The 21,752-nt window shown below is 42.1% G+C and overlaps 1 long non-coding RNA gene across 2 annotated transcripts; it reads left to right on the top strand.

Annotated features, from left to right (window-relative positions):
- The first annotated feature begins 12,410 nt into the window (after positions 1–12,410).
- Positions 12,411–20,079, top strand: LOC310899607. Of its 2 annotated transcripts, none has more exons than XR_014584421.1 (3): positions 12,411–12,699; positions 14,599–14,724; positions 15,157–20,079. It is a non-coding gene; the product is annotated as an uncharacterized lncRNA (long non-coding RNA). The 2 variants fall into 2 exon arrangements; XR_014584422.1 differs by having other exon boundaries at positions 12,411–12,635.
- The last annotated feature ends 1,673 nt before the right edge of the window (positions 20,080–21,752 follow it).

Genomic DNA, 21,752 nt, shown 5'->3' on the forward strand with positions numbered 1-21,752 from the left:
CAGGTATATCTGTTTGAGACAGTTCAGGTCTGACAGTTAACTTGTAACCAGGATCCTTGAAAGTGAAGGTGTGAGAAGCTGAAGGTATGCCCCATCGAAAGTGCGGGCACCATCAATCTTTTGCACTCAGAGCTCTGTGGATGCCATCCTCTGGACAAACAGGTAGTTCAGGCATTGACAGAGGAACATCTGCATCACATCCTATCTCTGCAGGTGATCTGTGGCAGATGTACTTTCAGGATGGTGCAGTACCTGTGCCAGAACGGGCAGTACAGTTTTTTGCTTTTAAAAATGATACAGAACATATTGGGATGTAACTTTCCAGACAGGATGTAAAGTGTAGAGCCAAAAGAAAATGCTGAGGAACATTTTAAAAGAATACAGGCCTCTGTAAAAGAAGGGATTAGCAATGCATCTGTCATATTTTGTCTTGAACACATCTTACTATTTTTCTGGCTTTACTACAACAGAAACCACACTTTGAAAAGATAATTCATAAAAAAAATTTCAATGAAGTGGGAGAAACATGACTCTACAGGCATGCTTGCACTTCTCGACGTGTGATCTTGGTGTTCCCTTCTCCCAAAGCTCATACTCCACTCCAGGAGTTTGTTTTCTTTCCACATCTTATCATGTTTGCCTTTCAGTTCCACTCGAGGTTCTACAGGTTAGGGATCATACAAATAAAATGACATTCACGCTGATGTTGTCACAGGAATAATCATACTCAGGCATATTTGCCCAGCTCAAGAGACTGAAGGTTACCAAGGATGAGACAAAGAAGCTTCTGGAACAACCTTCTGACAGGTATGGAAGCAAAATACCTACACAGCTATAGGGCTTGATCAGTGTGCAGTGAGCAAATTATAAAAAGTTGTATTAAATGTCTACCTGCAGGGGAACTGGAATTGATGGCACATGAAGTCCCCTTGTCCTGTTTTTTCACAGTGAGTTGATGGTGGCCAGTCTCTGATTATACTTCCAAAAATGTTGGAAGCAGGATAAAATCTGATCTTCAGTTCAATGCGGCTGTTTAAATTTGTCTTTCCTCCTCTATCAGGGACAAGTCATTAAATGGAAGATGGACAAAGCCCATTGGCTTGTGCAAAGTGTTATGCACTCTGGGCCTGATGGATAAAAGTGCTTGAAGAGTCCTTGTACTCCCACTGATTTCGGGTTCAGGTGACCTTATGGTTAAGCTTGCTAAAATGTGGTGAGAGAATACTGCCTTACATGATCCATCTCTACTACTGCTGAACTTAATACCGAGCTTTCCTAATCTCACTGCTTGTAAGGGACGTGACAATCATGGCCTCCATGCATGCACAGAGAAAATAATTATGGTTGTCCCGCTCTTCTCTTTTTGCTGGTGTTTTGAGCTGTAAGAAAGAGTAATGATTTGAAGAGTAGTCATACTGAAAAGTCGAAAAAAAAAAGAGAGGTTGAGAGGTATGCATTTCTCATAATGTTAACATCCCGCAGATCTTCCAAAATACGAATAAGCGAAGGAGAAAACCAATAAAATCAATGCAGCAACATAGAAAACAATCAGGCCACTTTTGAGGGAAGGAAGTGCTGAAGGATAATGGGTTTTATCTGCAGAATATAATGTTAAATAACACTAATTTGAAGTTCATATGTGATTATGTGTGTGTAGGCATTAAAAAGAATTCAAAAGAGCAGCAAGAAAGACTTTCTGGCTTCTGCTGTACTATCAAGATTTCTGAACATAATAAAAAAATGAAAAATTTTGTAGACAGAATCCACAATGAAATGCAAATATATATCAATCTTTAGGGTCCAAATGGAGAACACAGGCACAATTCTTTCTTTGTCCAGTGATGAAATACTTAAACCAAAGACTGATTTTTGTGCTTAAATTGATGAAATTAAGTTATGCTGTTAATATGAAATAAGAGCAATACTCTGCTACATCATCACTGTGCTGAATGTCATCCATTTGTACAGCTCTTCTGAAGTTGGTAGGGTTTACCGTGTCCAGAGTGAAACTTATAAATCCTTCCTTTCCTCAGCTGTGTTAAAGGCTGTGTTAGTGCAAGCCATGCCATATTCAGGCCCTCAGGTATGATTCAGTTTGGGCAAGTGCTTGTTTGTGGCAGGGTGTCATCGTCACAATGGCACGTAAGTTACAGAAGCAGGGAGTGATTTAGGATACTGAAGTAGATTAGAAATGGTTGTACAGGTTCTGTCTGTACATTTAAATGACCTAATATAAGAATATCTTGGAAAAATTAGCATAGCATGCTGTAGCAAGATGCCTGTCACCATTTCCTGGAACAGATGCAGCAGATGTTCAGTATTGTGCTGGTGAAACTTGCAGTTGGTTTTATTCTCCTCATGGTTTACAAGGACATTTTAACAAATATATTGTATTGCTTGTCATGAATGAGAGAAAATCTATAGCGTAGAAGACTTTGTTGGAGAAAGGGTAGTGGAAAACATCTGTTCTATGTGTTACTGGATCAGAATGACCACAATTAAAACTACCAATTAGAGAAGCCTTTTCCCTGTTGGCTCTTGTTAAGGCTAGACTAGTGGGGCTAGCTGTGTGTCTGCTGACTGCTGAGGGTCCCTGAGGATCCTGTCAGGCTGAGGATTGCTAGGCGGTGGTGTGTGTTTCTATGGGAGGTTCATTCTGACTTCCAGCTGCAGCTAATACTGTCACTGCTGAAGCGATACTGCTGGTTAAATACGAACTGAAGCTTTGTGAAGTCCACCATTAGGTAGTACAGAGGTGTAACAGGTATACTTACTTACTCCTGTAGCTTACCTCTGGGGCATATGCCAGTGTTTGGGGATGAAGTGATATCTTTCCTCTGCAAACACACCACCCACAGGAAAGTTGTGTTTAATTTCTTTCCCTTTCTTCTCCTTGTGAGTGGACCGAGTCTGTTTCCTCGCGGTATCAATGTCAGACACCCTGCGGGGTTCCTGTGATAGTAACAGGACTGAGCATGTCATTAATGTGTTTGACTGAGCATGACAAAACAGAGCGCTCAACTTGATCCTTCTAGTCATGGTGAGATGTGGGAATACAGTTGCTAAAGCACCATCCGGTCAAACCTTTCTTTTGCCTGTGTAAGTGATGACAGAATCTACAGAGTTGTGAAAATAAACAAGTTCTGCAAAGCTGTCTCCTTGACCCAATAAATAATGCTGTCCCTGCAGGGCCCTATCAGTTCTTTGGCTATCACCTGGAGGTGGGTAGATGTGTTTACTTTGTATTTCAATTCTCACTGCATTAAAGAACAATTATTAAAAGAAAGTGCCCAAAATTTCTCTGATCATTAGTGTAATTTTTGGACAGTTGTACCAACCAGTGAGGACAGAGAAAACCAGCACTGAACAGCATCTGCTAGGAGCATGCAATCCTCTAAAAGCTGTTGGACTACCCAGGAGAGTTGAGGTACTACACCTGAACAGAAATGCTGAACATCAAGACCTGCCCGAGCCCATCACAGCTGTGAGCCTGAGAGCAAAACCAGCCCAGCTAACTTTGTGCAGTGCTGCTGACCAGGCAGAAGGGAGCCCTTCACCCACAGAGTGATAACCCCAGCTGTGTCAAGTTCAGTGATCCCTGCCAGCGCTGTTCGTATTGGTTTGTAGGCATCTGCCCTCAGGGTCCTGACTTCGATTCCGCCTCCTGAGGTCTGCACTTAGGCCAGCTCTTTCTTGCCTAAGTCCCTAGCTCAGCCAGCCTCTGCAAAAATGGGGAAAATTTGGCTCCTCAATTCAGACAAGAAGACAAGAAGTGTTCCAGCCCTCACAGGGGCCTGCCACGGCAGCCTTGTGGATGGAAGGAAACCCTGTAGAAACCCAAATCCATATCCTCTCAGACCAGAATGGAGACAGAGGTCTCTGATGGTTGTTCATACTTGGCTATGTCTCTCGCGTGGGTGGTCACTAAAGCTGTGTTTAACATTATGGGTGTACTGCATACTTCTCATTTGGGCTAAGTGGAGGAAAATGAAATGGTTGAAAAGGTAGGCCCTGCTGCCCAAGGCATGGAGCACATCAAGGCATTCAGAGAAGAGGAGGCGACATTTCCACGATACAGGGATAATGAATGGTCTTAAAGAATTCCCATCTCCTCTTCTTACTCCTGCCTGCATCCTTCTCTTCTCTCTCCTTGGTTGCAAAGCTAAGCCTTTTTATATTATAAACCTTCTAGCACCATTCAATATCTAGGGTTTCTTTCTCTTTTATTTGGACACGTGAAAGTAAAATCGCTTTTCACCAGATATATTCACCCACTTTAATGTGTTGGTCGCTTTTACGTTGCCCACTAGGTGGCAGTAAGATGTTGTTATACCGATTAAAACAACTCAAGCGCATTCTGCAAGTGCTCATAACGTTCTAAAATCTGGGGATCTGGTACCAGAAGCTTTTGTTTTGTTTTCGTTTTTAAATTATGAAACCCACAAGTGTAGGAAATGCAAGATGAAAAGATATATTCAATACTTATAATCTACCCCAATTTCTGTGAACAATAATCAACCTTGTATAATTTTTCAGCGACAAGTTTTCTCTAATATGCCTCTTAAGAGGAAAGAAATTGGGAGACTAAAGTAGTCTTTAAAGAGGAGGATGAAGTGAGACAAAAACTAGCCATAAAACTAGAGTAAGAGAAGTGGAAATATGTTACAGAAGATAACTTTTAACCCGGTCACTATGGAGTACTGAAATTGATTTTTGTTTCTGCTTCCTTTTTGCTAGCTACATACATTTTTTTTTTTCCTGAGAGTTTAAGCAGAAGTCTGGAAAACTACAATCTCTACTTTAACTAAGCTGAATATATTGAACTTTCATTCTTTTTCGCTCTTTCGGAAATCTCTTTGCTCCATTTAGAATTACTATAAATAAATGAAGACATTACCATTTTTTTTTTATGGCAATATCCTCATCTGTTCCAATTCAATTTTGCATACATTTCAGAGGTTCAACTCTTTGAACATGTCAGCTTGGTGTAGTGCAAGGACCTAGACATTTCCTTGCAAAGCAAAATTTCGTAGTCGTTGGAAATGAAATAGACATAATATAATATAGCTATCTCTCTTGAATCTCTTTCTATTACCTCATGTATTTTTCACAGTTTAATTTAAGCTGTATTGGTGGTGAACTGTACATGGATTTAAGTCAACACAAACCTCACCACTTCGTGAGCCAAAGCTCCTTCTTTGCTTTGGGCTGTCAGCTTCACATGGGACCTTGAGAAGCCATAGCTCTGTGCAAGAGCCAATATTTGATCTACCGCATCTAAACTTTAAAGAGTGCTGTTGTTTTCCCATAATTTAAGAAAAAAAACACAAAACAAAACAAAAAACAAACACAAAGCCAACCAAAACCCCACAATGAATTACCATCTACAAGTTTTATTGCTTGCTTACTTTTTCTTCAGAAGAGCATTATTCATAAAAGGTTAGACAAGTTTGCAGGTTTATGAACTCTTTAACTAAAAGCATAGGGATTTCAAGATAATAAATGTGTTCAAGATACTACACTTAAAATATACTGCTTGTGTGCAATGCATTTGTATGCTTATACCCTACTATCTTACTCACCGCTACAGAATCAAAAAACGGAGGAAAACATTTAGAAGAGACTAATATTTCTGTGGTCGTGTGCAGCTGATTTGCTTGCATCTGCTGCTCTCTTCTGTGAAGGGTATGGTAAAGTATGGTATGCAACGTAACTACTGAAATTAAAAGGGTAAAAAACAAAATACTGTGAGCACTTTCTTCTGTATGGAATCTAGAGAGTTAAAGTGGTAAAAAAGTGGATTTGGTCATGCTGTAATATGAAAATAAAATCGCATCTCTGCTTCCAGCTCTTAAGCATGCACACAGTTCTTGTTGATGCTTAGGGGTGCTCCCCGTGCTTTCAGAAGAAGCAAAACCGCCCCAAAACGGGTACGGGCAGGGCAGGGTGACTGCGGAGCTGCAGCCCTCTTGTCAGAATTCGTCTCATCTCTGCTGCTCACCGTGTGGGAGGCAGCATTAAATGCACCCTGTTTTTAAAAAAAGGTTTTAAATCTGCAAAACCTTCAAAGATTTTAAGATGGCTGGCATCGGTAAGAGAAATAAAATGCTGTGTTGACCTGCTGCACCGCTAGCTGTTAAATGGAATTTCTCCTCAGGCGTATGCTTTGAAATGCTTATAAAAAGTTGGCTGAGTGAGCTGAAGTTCTCAGTTAAAGAAGTTGATAACACAGAATAGTTTTTGGGGCAGAGTTCCTCTCTTAGACCTGGGTGTTGATTTCTGAGATTAGATTCCTGCCAGATGGTATTTTTAATGGAAACGAAACAAGCAGCACTTACAAAAAAAAAAAAAAAAAGAAAAGTCAGGTTCCATATCTCTTGATCTTCCTGTAGGAAAACAGTCTTCAAGGTCATTTGCAACATGTGCTGCCATTTCAGAGAGGGTTGATACCACGCTTGTATTCTTGGTGAGCCTGTAGCCATGGTACGAGCAGACTGGAACATATGGCTGCTTAGAGCAAGGAATAAGTTAAGAAATGCCCCATCAAAGTGCCCCAAATCGCCTCTTTTGTGATTTAATTTCTATTACCTCTGAGGCCAGTTTACTTACTGGAAAAGTCAGAACCAGCTGTGGCGAGCAGGCTTGGCAGTGCCATGGGTTTTGTCTGCAGGTAGCAGCAGCGCGCCGTGCAAGTCGCCCGCTCTGGCACCTGGCACGCAGCTCTGCGGGGCACCCGAGAACAGGTCACCGTAGGGAACGGCTGTTTGTGTTTACCAAATTATTTGTTAAGGATCAGCAGCTCATTGCAATCCCACGCCGCTTCGTGCTTCAGCGCGTCCATGTTTCTCATCTCGGTGCTCCTGGGCGCTTCTGATAACGCTGGGAGAGCTGCAGGGTGGTTATCGGGGGGGTGGTGGTGGGAAAAGACTGTCACCGGCAGCCTGGCGTACGTCCCTCCTACCCACCTCACTTAGCGGACACCCTACCTAGCCCTGTTTTAATGCTGGACGGGTGATTTTTTGAAAAATGATGAATAAAGAGCCATCAGAAGATCCAGGTGACAGGATAAATAGCGGTCAGTAAGTGTGCTACCTCCTTCTGCACCTCCTCAAAGAAAATGCAAATCTGCTCCGTCTGCAGCCACAGAGGCTGGCTGTTTTTCAGAAACTGCTAGGATTTCTGCTTTTAGCCTGAAAGTCTGTGGTTTGAAGCCTGCTGTTGGTGCCGGTGCTGCTCTCACAAGTCAGCAGCGTGAGGTTTGCTCGGCAGTGGCGATATGCTTCTCGGCACAGCAGCAGAGGAAATAAACTGATAGAAACCGCCCCCGCTCCCTCGTCCCCAATGGCACAGAAAAGCCCCAAACCTGTCAGGCAACCGGTTTCCTGGAATTTTGCAGATGTATCTTTGTCCTGTCACAAAGACAAACTTGTAATATAAAAAAAATCCACCTCAGCTGCAAGAGTTACCTGGGAGAAAGACAGTGATGAGTCTTCTGTGCAGCACTGCCAAATCTAAATGCTAAAAAGTCAGGGGGGTTGAAATGGTAACACAGATGGATTGAAGAGTGTCTTTTTTTTGCCATGGGTCAGATTTGGCCTGTGGTCCTACACAGTGGCTGTGCATAAGTGCTGGGTACAGCCGCTTAGCGTGAAAGGTGGAAGGAAGCTGGCCTAGCTCTGGGCATCAGGATTTACACTGCACCAAGAGACACAAACACCGCTAAAACATTACATGAAATGAACATTAATGGGAAAAAAAAAAAAAAGAGGAAACATTAGTGAGATGTGCTGAGTTGGAAACATTGCTGTGGCTGTTAGGTTTTAATTAGCTGGAAACCGTTCATTCACACTGTGCTTCTGTGCAGCGATTGTCCAAATGTGGTTGAGTTTGGGATCTAACGCGGCTGGGTTTTCCTTTCTTTATGAGTGCTAGGAACTGAAATGTTCATTATACATGTGTCCTCCTGGCTGCTGGAGTGCTGTGGAGGGAGGTATTTTTGGACACTAAATTTTGCAGTAAATGATACTAGTTATTGACTAGTGGCACTTGCTGTAGCTCCAGTGACATAAACGGCCCCATCCAAAAAGCATTTCATCTGAAATGAAACGTTTGAATGCGTTTCACAAGGGGAAAGTAGCACCACCGTACCTGTTTCACATTTCAATTTCAAAAAGACATGTGAGCTGCAAAGCTTGATGCATGTGTTTCTACAGCACTCCATGAGCTCCTGTGTCCATCCTTATGTCCCTGTACACACACAGACACGGCTGTCAGTGACAAAACTCCAATTCATTAGTTTTCTTCCACTGGTAGCTTTTGCCTCATCACTGGAGAACAATCCATCAATATTAACGTACATCGTAAGATCTGCTTTCAGAGAAAAGAGCATTTTTAATGTCCAGTCTTACTTCACACGAGTGGGTACACACCTACCTGCTCAGAGCTAACTGGAACATTGGTAACCTGATTATACTGGCTTGTTGTTGGGCATTGCTGTGTGGTCTGTTTTCCAGCTTGTTGTCTGGAAGTCCTTATCTTTACTATCTTATCTGTCTGATGCCTTCTGGAAACAATTTTCTCTTTATACCACTTCATAAAATTCTGTATACACTATACTGCAGCTAGGACTAGAGGTTTCGGGCCACTTGTCACATTTTGTAATTAATTTTCTGATTAAATTCTTTTACAGATAGCACTTCATACATGCAAAACAGTGTCTAAGATCCTGGTGATTTTTAATTTATTGTATGTATAAAGCTCTAAGGACTTGTGCCATATTCTGAGGAGGTGAGTTTCTTTGCCTTTGAAACTTGCACGTTTATATATTTCAAGGCATTAAGTGAAAAATCAGAAAAGGGCTAAGGTAAAAACAAGCCTGTTAACATAAAAACAAGCAGAATTAGCACTGAAGTATGTATGCAAAATTAAATCTTGTTTGGAATAACCAGATTAATTTGGAATAACTACCAGATCTGTTGCCAAATGACTGGATGCTATTAGAAGAACTCTGTCCCTGGCATTCATTTGTTTAACATCTCAGGCTTTAGATGAGTAACCATAACAATAAGACGATGAACCCAGAATCATCAAGGGAAGGGTCAGTGTGGCTGTGTGGGTTCAAACTTTCCATCAATGGCAATCCACATGAGTTGCAAATGAAGCAAAAGCCAACTTGCCGTAGCTAAGCAGAAAGACACAGACATCCCCTTCACATAAATCCTCTGTACTGAAGGACCACTGAGAATGAAAATGGCAATTTGACACCAGTTTTTAAAAGGGACTTTAGGAAAGATCCTGAAGGTCCTGAAGAAGCAACACTGCTGTAGGCTGAAAGGAAAGATCCCCTCTGGGACTGATCAGTAGCTAAGAAGGGGATGGGAGGGGTAGGAATAGGCGGGCAGCTACTTCAGTAGGAGGACGTAGCATATGAAATGCCACAGGGGTCTGTGCTAAGATCTGTGACGTCCAGCATACTCATTAGTGGCCAGGAAAATGTGCTAAATAGCGATGCACTAGGTGTTTCTTAAACTAAGTTATTAACGGTAGGAAAAATAAAAATATGCCTTACAAAATGTAGAAAAAGCTCACAACGCCAAGTGACATTGCAGTGAAATGGCAGCATGCAATCAGAGCCAACAAGTACAAAATAACAAACACAGGACAAAATCAACCCAACTGTATGTTGCTGAAGATGGGCTTTAAATTACCCGTTACCTCTCAGGAAACAGAGCTCAGATTGGCTATGAGTGGTTCTAAGAAATGTTGGCTTGGGCAGAGCAATGTTCAAAACAGCAAACAGATTGTCAGAAATTACTAGGGAAGACACAGAAAACAAAATAATCATTTTGTTGTGCAGTCACCTCTTGATTACTGCAAGCAGTTCTGGTCTCCCTGTCTAAGAAAGCAGAGTTGAGCTGGAAAGGACCAGGGGAACCTGACAAGTATTTGCAGAAATATGGAGTGGCTTCTGAATTGAGACTGATTAAATAGATTCCTCAGAGGGAAAAAGAGAAGGTAGAAAGGCATGTGATGGCCATGTCTGAAATCATGAGTGGCACAGGGAAAATAAGTAGCAGATGATTATTTGTGTTTCTCGGAGAACAAGAATGAGAGACATCATGTAGAATTATCGGGTTGCAGCTTAGCAAACAACAGCAAACATTTTCCTCATGATGTGCGATTACGCTGGAACCAGCCTCACAGTGTCCTGTCGGTGTCAAGGGTTTGGATAGGCTCAAAAGCGACCAGACAAAGTAATAGGAAAAATAAAGCCATCCAGAGCTATGCAGCACAGAGATGATGTCTCTGCTGCAGGAGTCCCCTGGGTGGCTGGCTGCTGGCTGCTGGGCATAGAGCGGGGAAAAGGCCTGCACAATGGCTCTTTTTTAAAAATTATTTCCCTTAGCATCTGCTACTGGCTCCTGTCAGCAGCAGGACACTGGACCAGAAATGGGCCTTCAATCTGATCCGATATAATTCTTCTGAGTAATTTTTTTTATGAGGGGTCAGCCTGGGAGCAAGGCACGTGAAATACCCCAGAGATCCATGGGTTCCGTACTGATATAATGTAGACGTAGCCTGGATTTCCCCTCAGAGTCCCAGGGGAGAAAGTAGCCAAAAGGCCACATTGATCCAGCCACGTGAAAGAGGGAGAGCCCTGAGGACTGCTCTGATGAAACAAAGAGCCCCGTGCTTTTAGGTGTTGAATTCAGTTCCCCAAAGGATGAGGAAACAAAATGAACACTGGTGCTTCACCTCGCACGTGGTCCCACGGTGCATCTTGGTGGGATGAAGAGGGTCATTTGGGAAAGGTAAAATGTGCCGGGCAAGCATGACACACGGCCTCCCTCGTCCTGTAGCTCAGCGCGTTGTAGCTCCCTGAAGAGAGACGGCTGGCTCCCCTTTTTGCGCTGTATGTGGTATTGCTCTGATTGCTTTCTGAGCTGGTGCACAGCAACGAGCTGTGGTTAGGGATTGCCTCTTCAAACCGGTGACAAAATTGCTCTTTAACTAAAAGCACAACCGTGAGCACTGTGTTTCAGTGTGACGGTAACGTCAAGCTGGAGTTAAATTGAATGTCTGTTTCGTCGGAGAGGGTAAATTTAATCAGGCGCTCAAAACGAAATTAAGGTGGAAATCAGCTTGGAAAAATGCAAGAATTATAATCCAGCTAATGTCCTGAGGTAATATTGGGAAGAAATGGGAAGAAATTTGCTTTCATGTAACATGAAAAATAGTTTCTGTGGGAGGGAGCTGCACTTAGCTTGCGGTAGCCCTGCATTTCCTTCAGAGAACAGTCACAATGTGCTGCCCTTGCACCATTTGCTTCCCCTTCATTACAGCGATACCAGCGGGTTTTACAGCATACTCCAGCCTGTCAGGGTTTCTGTCGTGGTGTTATTTTCTAACTTGGCCGTTAAACTGGAAATGTTTTCCCAGCCCAGCCTGAAACAGGGCTGCTGGCCCATGAGGAGTGTTGCTTCTTCTTTAGAAACGCAGGCAAACAGGGATTGTGTGCTGCCTGGGAATAGAAAACGGATCCCACGTTGGGCCGTGGTGGTGGTGGTGGGGGCTGGATTTTAACATCCATGCAGTTTAATTACTGTGAGGGAGCAGCGGGGCCTTGTTTAGCCTGGCTGGAAGGGGCAAGTCCTTCCCCTGCTGATTTCCTCCCTGCATGAAGGGAAAGCTTCGGGGGAGCCATGGCTCAAAGGCACTGCAGCTGTTCTTGTCCCCAGGATGTTCCCCCCCGGACATGAATTTGTCTCTTTTATTGATGGAGAATTTGGAGATGGTGGCTGGAAGCTGCAGCCGTGGTTCGGTGTGAAAGGGAAATGTGCTTCTCTGATATCACCTGGAATTGCATTCAGCTTGAACCAGCACGATGCCTTGATCTGCTATGACCCATATCCATCAGGAGTTATTAGCTGATTGAATTCAGAAGGTAACTCCCTAACTGTTCTCAAACTAAATTAACTTGCTTCAAGGGACCAACTCATGTTTGTATTTCCACAGAGATAATGGGTTTAGGCTTCAACTGAAACCTTGCCAGATAATGAGGAAAAAATAAATCAATGACCTCATTCTTATCTGGTCTTAACAGGCAGGCTTTCCTTTGCTAAAAGTGACCCTGAAATTGCCTGGATTGATTCGCACAAATACAGGGTGCCACATCCTGCTAAGCAGAGCCATTCTGTGAAACGCTTTGCTCCAGGAGGAGTGCTAATCCAGACATCAGCAGAGGTGGAAGTTGTTTGAAACACTGCTTTTCTTAGAGTCAAAGTGAACGCTTCTGCAAAATTCAAATGCATGGTAAGATAAAGAGTTAAGGAGGAAATCAGCTTCAATACTAATTAGAGGAAAAAAAAACATTCTCACTGTTGTGCCTGGGACTGAGTGGTCTCCATAGGCATATGCTTCTCTGATTATTTAATTATCTGCCATTGTTAAATAAGAAATGCTTTTCAGGTGTTAAAGGGAGATCATTACCTGCTGTGAAGGGGGGTAGCTGTATGGCTAGAGATCTTGCCTTTGGTACCTTGGAAAAGGTAGACAACTCAGAGACGTGCCCCTCCAGTACTGTATACCTCCTTACTCTCTGTATGAGTCTCTCAAGTGAAGGATTAAATCTTCAGGTAATAAATATGACTAATAACAATTTAACAAAGGATATGAGCCAATTTATTCAAGTACACAGAGGTAAGAGTCAAGAGTTCTTAACTACTGGTGAAGAATCTATAAAACCTACTCTTAAAGCCCATGTAAGAAGATTGAAATTTTATAGTAGCAACAGCAGTAGTAATAGTAGCAAACACTTCGGTCTAATAAAAGATGTGAAATTTTAGGGAGAGAGAGTATATTTTATTAAACCAGTTGATACAAGTTTTATAGAAGTATTGCTTCTTTTAATGTTGAACTTTATTGGAAAAGATACCTATTGGCAAAACTCATGCCTTTCTGCTAGAAGACTGGTAAACATGCATATTCTGAGTAGGGGATTGGACCACATGATCTGCCTTCCAACCTCAACCAACCTGTGATTTTGTGAACCTTGAATACATTTTTTACTCAGAGGTTATAACCTCATGAGAACAGGAGCAGAGAACACAGCCCTGGTCTCCTGTAGAGTTAGTAAAAGGTGACTCCAAAAAGGTTTGCTCTACCGAGTCAACCTGGGCTCTTTGAGATCCTTAGCATTTTGCCCTTTTTCTGAACTATCAAAGCCCCATGGAGCTTGCATGCAGCCTTTCTCCTGAGGACTGGCTGTAATTCCAGATTTATCAACCTGCCACGCATGCAAACTGTGAAAGAAAGCCCTTGGCCATAAGTGGCTACACTATATTTAACCTAACCTGGCTATACCTGCTTAAAGGCCAGACTTTTTAGCTCTGGTGCTGTTGTGGCTGATTTTTTTTTTTTTTTTTTTTTTTTTTTTTGAAGCTGAACTGACCTCTCATAGGTATTAGCAGGTTTGCATGTGCTTGCTCAACAGTTTCAACGTTGTGCTCCATTGAGCGTTGTCAGCATGGCCAAAAGAGTAAGTGAACCTATTAGGGAGGTGGTTTGATCTAAGCATGAAATTAATTCATTCTAGCAACATCACAAGATGAAGTAAAATGGACACAACACTCCCAGAAAAAAAAAAGTATGCAAAAATTAAATATCACGACTCTAAGACAGAAGCTGAAAATGTTCTATGTAATGCATTTTCTTTACCCAACATGTGCATTAGGAATTTTTCTTCTGAAATGGAAATATTTTTGAAAATGTTTCAATTAAAAAAACAAATAAAAATGTCATCCTTCATACTTAAAACCTTATTATCTTTTATATTGTTTCTGTAGAAATTAAGGTTAAAACAAATGTTAAGATGAAAAAATAGGTGTTTGAAAAGCTAGATTCAGACATTGTCTTCAAGCAGTTGCCATAACTTCTAGGTGACAACTTGAAGACCTTTTTATTGTCAGAGTGTATTAGGAGTGAAGAACTGAGGCTTGCACTTTAGGGGAGTTGTAGGAGATTTTCTGCCAAGGAAAGCGAGGACCTGAATATCTGCACCCGGTGGAAAACCAGTCACAGGCCACACAGAATGAAACATGCTGACAAAAAAATAATAAAAAAAATCAAAACCACACTCATGGTGAAGAAATTTGTGAAGAATTGGCTACTGTTTGACTCTAAACCATAAATACAGAATTTTATCAGAGTCAAAGCTGCTCTAGTCAGCTAGATACACAGAAGCAAGATATTTATCTAATACGCAAGCCACAACCTCGACTCTGATTATAAAGCTTTCATCTTTGTTTAAGTTTTTTTGTGGAAATCAGGCACTTCCTTTCCTGTAAGCTGTTGCGCTGTCCATATAATGCACTCCTGAACAGGATTCACTCAATAACCAGCATTCCATCAGTTTTATCAACAGCCATCAATTATCAGCAATTATAGAAAGCAATTTCCCAGCCTCTGGACATTTAATATATTTGAGTAATTTTTTATTTTATGTGGGGCATTTTCTTCCTGCATGAAGCTTATGTGAGCTCACAGATGCGCACACTTGGACCCCAAACACAGACATATCTGCTCCCCTTCTCATTTCAGGTCCTGAAACTAAACGAGATTGAATTATCCCAAATGGTAAGACCGAATGTCAGAAACAGATTGAAAAGGAAGTTTGGATTCCTATGGTTTGGGCTTTTATGTTTGGATCCTCTGCAGCCTACTAAGGTACGAGCACTCAGTGAAGCTTTTCCCACACTTGAGATACTCATTACTGCTTGTTGTTTTCTCTCTCATTTGCAATCTGGTTCCTAAAGAGGTAGGAGTTTGCCCGACAGCCTTTCCCTCGCAGGCAGCATTAATGAGGTCTTTCTCTTCTACCCACGCCCTATTTTCCGGAAACGTGTAGGAACTTAATGTCTTTGAGACTTCTTCTTGCCTGTCGCATTAGAAGAAAATTGGCCAACAGGCTCACAAAAGGTTAGGAAAGAGACACTGAAATGAAAGACAAACAGGCACAGATGTATACACCAAGCCAGTGTTGTTTCATGGCCTTGTTTCCTTAAGAAATGTTAGCATTTTAGCTTTTACTCTTAAAATAAGAACTGAAGCTGGTTAAGGGAATGGCCAAAGAAAAACTGTGTTTTTCTGCTCACACAGGTCTTTGGGACTGGGAACCTTCACGACAGTGGCTGAAGTGATATGGCTGCTGGTGCCAAGGTCTTTCCTGTGTTCGACCAGTTTGGGTTACCTGAACATCATCTGCTGACCCAAGAGGGGACTCTACAGGTTTATTCTCACATTAGCTGACTCTCCCTTAGTCTACATCTCTTGGTGGTCTTGGTTTGAATTCCCACCAGGGCACCCACTTGGTGCGAAGGAGGACATCGTTAGCATGGGTCAGTGTGCATAAACGTTCTACTGATTTAGTCCTTCAACAAAATATTCAGAGTTTTGTTTTCCTCTGGAACTTGCTTGTAATGATCCTTCTTTCTCCCCCTTCCCACACTCAAATGTCATAAGCCTGAATAGATGAAACCACTTGTGAAAGTGTTAGTATACAAATAGTTAGGTGGAAAAGATTTCCACAGCTGCTGCTGGTATCAAGCTTTTTCCCTTGGAGGCTTTACACTGGGCCATCCTTTATTTTTCCTCTTCAACCAGCAGATGTGATTTTGGACCAAATTTTTGGACTTAATGTCAGGATATTTTTGTGTGTGGTAATTCCAGCTCCTTGTGCTATGTAAAGCAGGAAATGCTAGCTTGAAGGCAGTAGGTGATTACAGATTTTGTAATGTTTAACATTCAGAGATACTGTTGACAGAGAAGTGGGTAGACTTACAGGTTTTTGGACTTTCATTGGTTTAACATGCCATCAAAAATGCATCAAAATAGCCAAAACTTACTGAAGAGGGAAAACACAAATTTAATGTGCAGTTGGTACTCATAATTGTGTTCAAATTTTGCTTTAATAATGTTGTCCATATTTGCAATACTGTAAATGTGAAAATGAATTTGGTTGAAAGAGTGGCAGTGTGAAGCAGCATATCATTTTGTTTTTGTTTGTGCTGTACTCTGCATAATTACTGTGATTATGTATATTAGGCTGTTCTGTGTAATGACACCAGAAGGTAGATAACTGTCAATAACTGCAGCAGTTTATATACATTTTGCACCATCCACAGAAGTGCTTTGAAGATCATTTAATGCTGCTGATTTATCCATAATAGGTCAGAAATTATTGCTGGTGTTTCCAGAAAGTCTATCTGGAAGAGATGTCTTCCAGAAAAAAATAAGTGGTTGTTAAAACAATAAGAATTTTGTGTCTGAGAAAACACAGAGCAAACAAAGGGCTCCCGCTCTCAAAAAAGGAAAAATCTTTAGCTAGCTTATAGGGCTAATATCAATATAATATGACAAAGAGCTACAGCAGCTTTGAAATCCTTGGAGGTGTATTTCAGTTCAGATGATATTTAGCAGAGAAATTTCAAATATGCTTAATGCTATTTATTTGTTTTTCAACAGAACACATTTAGATGTACTGACCTAAAACTGTAATTTTTAAATGATGTTAAACAGAAACACATTGGTAATAGAGAAGACAAGCTGGGGAGGGAATGCAGGTGGAAACCAGAGTCAGGGTTAAGTAGGCATGGAGTGAAATGTTTGGTAAACCCAGAGATTTAAAAGGGAAGTTGGTATTTAGGAGGTGATTCTGTCAAATGTTCAGGAAAAAAAGAAAGTTGTCTTTTTTGATGAATAACATAACTGTTAGTGGGATTATTATGTTAATTACAGCCTTCAGCCATTTTCTAAGAGGATTTTGTGCATAGTAATGTGGGATGTGGCCATGGTGTTGAGGCTAGCTCTCCCACATCTCCAGCTCTGTGTGGTGGCTGCTCCCCGTCACCCACTTGCAATGGGTGAGCCTTTCTCAGCAACAAAAAATTGCATAAGGCTTCTCTTCTCCAAAAGAAACATGGGCGGATGGATAGTGACTCACTTGTCAGAAAAGTTTGGAAACTAGTCGCTGAAAGCAAAAGTGGAGTTGTCTGGGGAGATGAACAGGAGGCATGGGGTATAAGGCTGTCGTGATTCACTTCTGTATTTTATGCTCTGTGTACTCTTCAAATTAAGACTCAGTTCTGTGGGAAGGAACGCCTGAGTGACACTGCTAGTTAGATGTCCTCAGCCCTGGTGAAGCAGGAATGCTGTTGCTAGATAAGAGTAATTTCTCTGAGAGGATCCACTGTTTCTTTACTTCTCCTTGGATTTACTCTGAAGTACAAACTGCATGAAAAATTTCAATGTCATTTTTAGCTCTGCTTCAACAGGCATGGTTTGACAGGGTTGATTTAAGATACACAGTCTGTGTGGGATACACTGTTATTTATCATGTATTGATCTGGCAATAATAGCCCATGCTTTTGTGAGATTTAACAGTCATAACTCCCTTTTTGTTTGGTAAAACTGACCTACCACTTGCAATTCATCCAAAATTCAGTAGCACAACTTATCGTGGATTTGAGCTAGCACATGCATCCTGCTCTGTTTTCTTTTTCACCCCATTCAGAGTAGCTATAAATATATAGGGGACTAGAATTGGTTGTATGTAAGATCCTCTCCTTGACCTTTGTTTGATGGGACTCTGCACTCACATACCTTGTGGGATTTGGGGTTTTGCTATCATGCAAGAAGTCAGAAAGTAATTAAACATTTGCTATGGTGGTTCTGGCAAAAGGTCATTTAGTCCCCCCTGAAAGTTGGCAAAATTAATTTTTCAGTCTTTAATGCAGCCACAGGTAAACATATTCTTCTGAGTGATGTGAAATTATGATTGTGCTTTATTGACTGATGTATTTTTCAGTCAAGCCCATTTTTACTGTGTTGACTTTGTAGAGTATTTAAACTATCAGAATGTTGTTTTGTCTTTGTTGGTCACCTCAAACATAATTGTACTCTTCAGATAAAAATGTTATTGCTTTTTTTTTTTTTTTTAAGTCACAAAATTTGCAAAGCATTTTTTATCAGCATGTGATCCCAGGGAAGAATGCTGTTTTAATTTAAAACTTAAATCAAACCCTCCCCTTAATAAGCAGGGTCAGAAAGTGCACTCAAATGACAAAACATCGATAAGAGAAGATAAAATTAATCTGAAATTGAGAATTAATTCAGATGGTGAGATTTAACTGGAGTCTAGTCATCCAAGGCAAGTAGCGGGACTGTCACTGTAAGAACACTAAAGGACAGAATTTGAGTGGAACGAGTTAGTAAGTTGTCTATCAAATTCCAGGATTTGTAACAAAATAAAAATAGTAAAATGACTTATTTTTTCTTTTTAAAATCACACTGACTACTAGCACTATGATAATGCAAATCCAAGTTTCAAAGCAACTCTCCAATGAACAGTGATGCTCCCTGCCTATGTCTGTCCCATCCCAATGGACTAAATATGATTGGCTTCATAGGGATTTAAGCATGTGTTTAGTATGAGCCCTCATCATAGAATCGTAGTTGAAAGGGACCCACAAGGATCATCGAGTCCAAATCCTGGCTCCACACAGGACCACCCAAAAATCAAACCATGTGTCTGAGAACCTTGTCCAAACGCTTCTTGAACTCCAGCAGGCTCAGTGCCATGACCACTTCCCTGAGGAGCCTGTCCCAGTGCCCGACCACCCTCTGGGTGCAGACCCTTTCCCTAACACCCAGCCTGACCCTCCCCTGTCCCAGCTCCATGCCGTTCCCTCGGGTCCTGTGGCTGTCCCCAGAGAGCAGAGCTCAGCGCCTGCCCCTCCGCTCCCCTCGTGAGGGAGCTGCAGGCCGCCATGAGGCCTCCCCTCAGCCTGCTCTGCTCTGGGCTGAACAAACCAAGGGACCTCAGCCACTCATATGGCTTGCCGTGTAGACTCTTCACCATCTTTGCTGCCCTCCTCTGGACACTCTCTAATAGATTTATGTCTTATTTATATTGTGGTGCCCCAAGCTGCGCACAATACTTGAGGTTGAAGATGCACCAGTGCAAAGTAGAGCAGGACAATCACTTCCCTTGGACTGGCTAGCCATGCTGTGCCTGATGCATCCCAGGGAATGGTTGGCCCTTTTGGCTGCCAGGGCACACTGCTGGCTCATATTCAAGTTTCCGTCGACCAGAACCCCCCGATCCCTTTCTGCAGGGCTGCTCTCCAGCCTCTTGTCCCCCAGTCTGTGCATACAGCCAGAGTTGCCCCTTCCCATGTGCAGAATCCAGCACTTGCTCTTGTTGAACTTCATGCAGTTGGTGATTGCCCAGCCCCTTGTCACTATCTCTCTGCAAGGCCTCTCTAACCCTCGACGGCGTTAACAGCTCCTCCCAATTTAGAATAATCTGCAGACTTACTCAATACACCTTCTAGTCCTACATCCAAATCAATTATGAAAGCACTGAAGAGAATTGGCCCTAAAATGGAGTGCCTGAACCCCACTAGTAGCTGGTCACCAGCCTGGTGTAACCCCGTTTACTGTAACCCTTTGAGCCAAACCCATCAGACAATTGTACACCCATCATGTTATATATTTATCTAGCTGTATGCTGGACATTTTGTCCAGGTGGATGTTGTGAGAAACAGTATCAAAATGTTTGGTGGAATTCAGAAAGATTACATCACCTGGATTCCATTGGTCAAGGTGGATAACCTTGTCATAAAAGGAAATTATGGACAGAGATAAAAGGAAATTAAGGCAGGGACACCTTCCATTAGATGAAGTTGTTCAAAGCTCCATCCAATCTGGCCTTGAACGTTTCCAAGGATGAGACCAACATAACATCTCTGGGCAACCTGTTCCAGTGCCTCACCACCCCTGCAGGTAAGACTTTTTTTCATATACCTAAACTAAACCTACCCTTTTTCAGTTTAAAACCATTCCCCTTTGTCCTGTCACTATACTCCCTGATAAAGAGTCCCTCCCCATCTTTTCTGTAGGCCCCCTTTAAATATTGGAAGGCTGATATAAGGTCTCTCCAGAGCCTTTTTTTCTGGAGGCTAAACAACCCCAACTCTCTCACCCTATCTTCACAGGAGAGGTGCTTCATCCCTCTGATTATCTTCATAGCCCTCCTCTGGACCCACTCCAACAGTCCTTGGTCCATGGTCCATGTCCTTCTTGTGCTGGGAGTCCCAGAGTTGAATGCAGTACCCAGGTGGGGTCTCACAAGAGCAGAGTTGAGGGGGAGAATCACCTCCCTCCACCTACCTTCATCTCTTCTGATGCAGCCCAGGATACGATTGGTTTTCTGGGCTGCAAGTGTGCATTGGCTCATATTCAGTCTTTCATCCACCAACAACCCTAAATCCTTCACTGCAGGGCTGCTCTCAATCCACTCATTGCCCAGCCTGTATTCCTGTTTGGGATTGTCCTAACACAGCTGTGGGACCTCGCACTTGTCCACATTGAACTTCATGAAGTTTGCACGGGCCCGTGGCTTAAGTCTGTCGAGGTCCCTTTGGATGGTGTCCCTTCAAGTCCAATTTCTTCTTGGTAGTTTGTGAATGTGGGTTTTATATTTAGTGTGCAGTGAGCAGAAATCTCTTGGGCACTCCTCCAGGATGAGTGGCACCTACGTTTTGGTACTTGGATGGGAGCATAGCCTTCTGGAGTGACTGGTGAGGCTGGGGCTGATTTTGTTCACATGTGCCAGATGTCTGCACAATTTCTTCAGCCACTGCCCATCCTATTTCCCCAGAAGTTTGCTAGGTGAAGAGTCTTTCTTTATGCATTTTTTTTTCCAGATGGCAGACAATTTGTAAACTTTGCTAGCTGCTGCTCTGCTATTAAGTCTATAGTTCTGAGAACTCCTTTATCATGGTTTTTATTCTGTATTTTCATTCCCAAGATAATTTTTGTCATTTATATAGAAGTACGTGGCAAAAAGGAAGTCACACAGGTGGAATTAATAGCCTCACTCTGTGCTGTGCCTCTCTAGGTGATATAAGTAGCTCTCAGAGTGCTTCCCATGTGGTCAAGCATACAAAGTGTACCTGAAAGGTTTAGATGTACAGTTTCATTCTGTTTTTCAGAAGGTCTGGCATGAAAGTCTGCCTTGTTTTGATGCATGAGACTTTAGCAGTAGTGCTTGCCTAAACTAAATTCTCCAGCATAAAATCAATCAGATATAGTCAAACTTCTATAGTGGAAATTCTAAATGTCATTCACTTACTTGCAAGGACATTACAGATCATTTTTTTTCTTTCTTTCTCTCTTGACTTCTTAAAAATAGTGAGTTACTTGCACTCCTTGGAATATGGAAAAAAAAAAAAAGAAAGGAGAAAAGGCATCTAGGAAAACTGATCTCTTCTCATTCTGTTTCTGAATTCTGGATATTAGATTATAGCCAGTACTACCTAAGTAGTAGTCCTAGCCTGTCCTACCTAACATAAGGAAAGACATACTGTGTCAGACCAAAGACCACATATGGAGGTATCTTGTCTTTTGCCCAGTAGAAGATATTTAAGTGAGAGAGGAAGATCAGAGAAAGTACAGTGATGCTTCTCTGAATACTCTCCCCAAAAGTGGTGGTTTAAGGTTGTAAGATTTTCCTCGTTGTAAGCCTGATGATGTCAGTGGGCAGGGCTGTATTTCCCAGTCTAGTATGGTACCCTTGAGACAAAAATCTCTCCAGAGCTGCTGCAGAAACAGTCCTAAGATGAGAGGCACATTTGAGCATCTTGTGTGTGCCCTGTGTCACAGGCTGTCCTAGAGACCGCTTCTGCCTACAT

The sequence above is a fragment of the Anser anser genome, assembly GCF_964211835.1.
Source record: "Anser anser genome assembly, chromosome: 1".
NCBI classification, from domain to species: Eukaryota; Metazoa; Chordata; class Aves; order Anseriformes; family Anatidae; genus Anser; species Anser anser.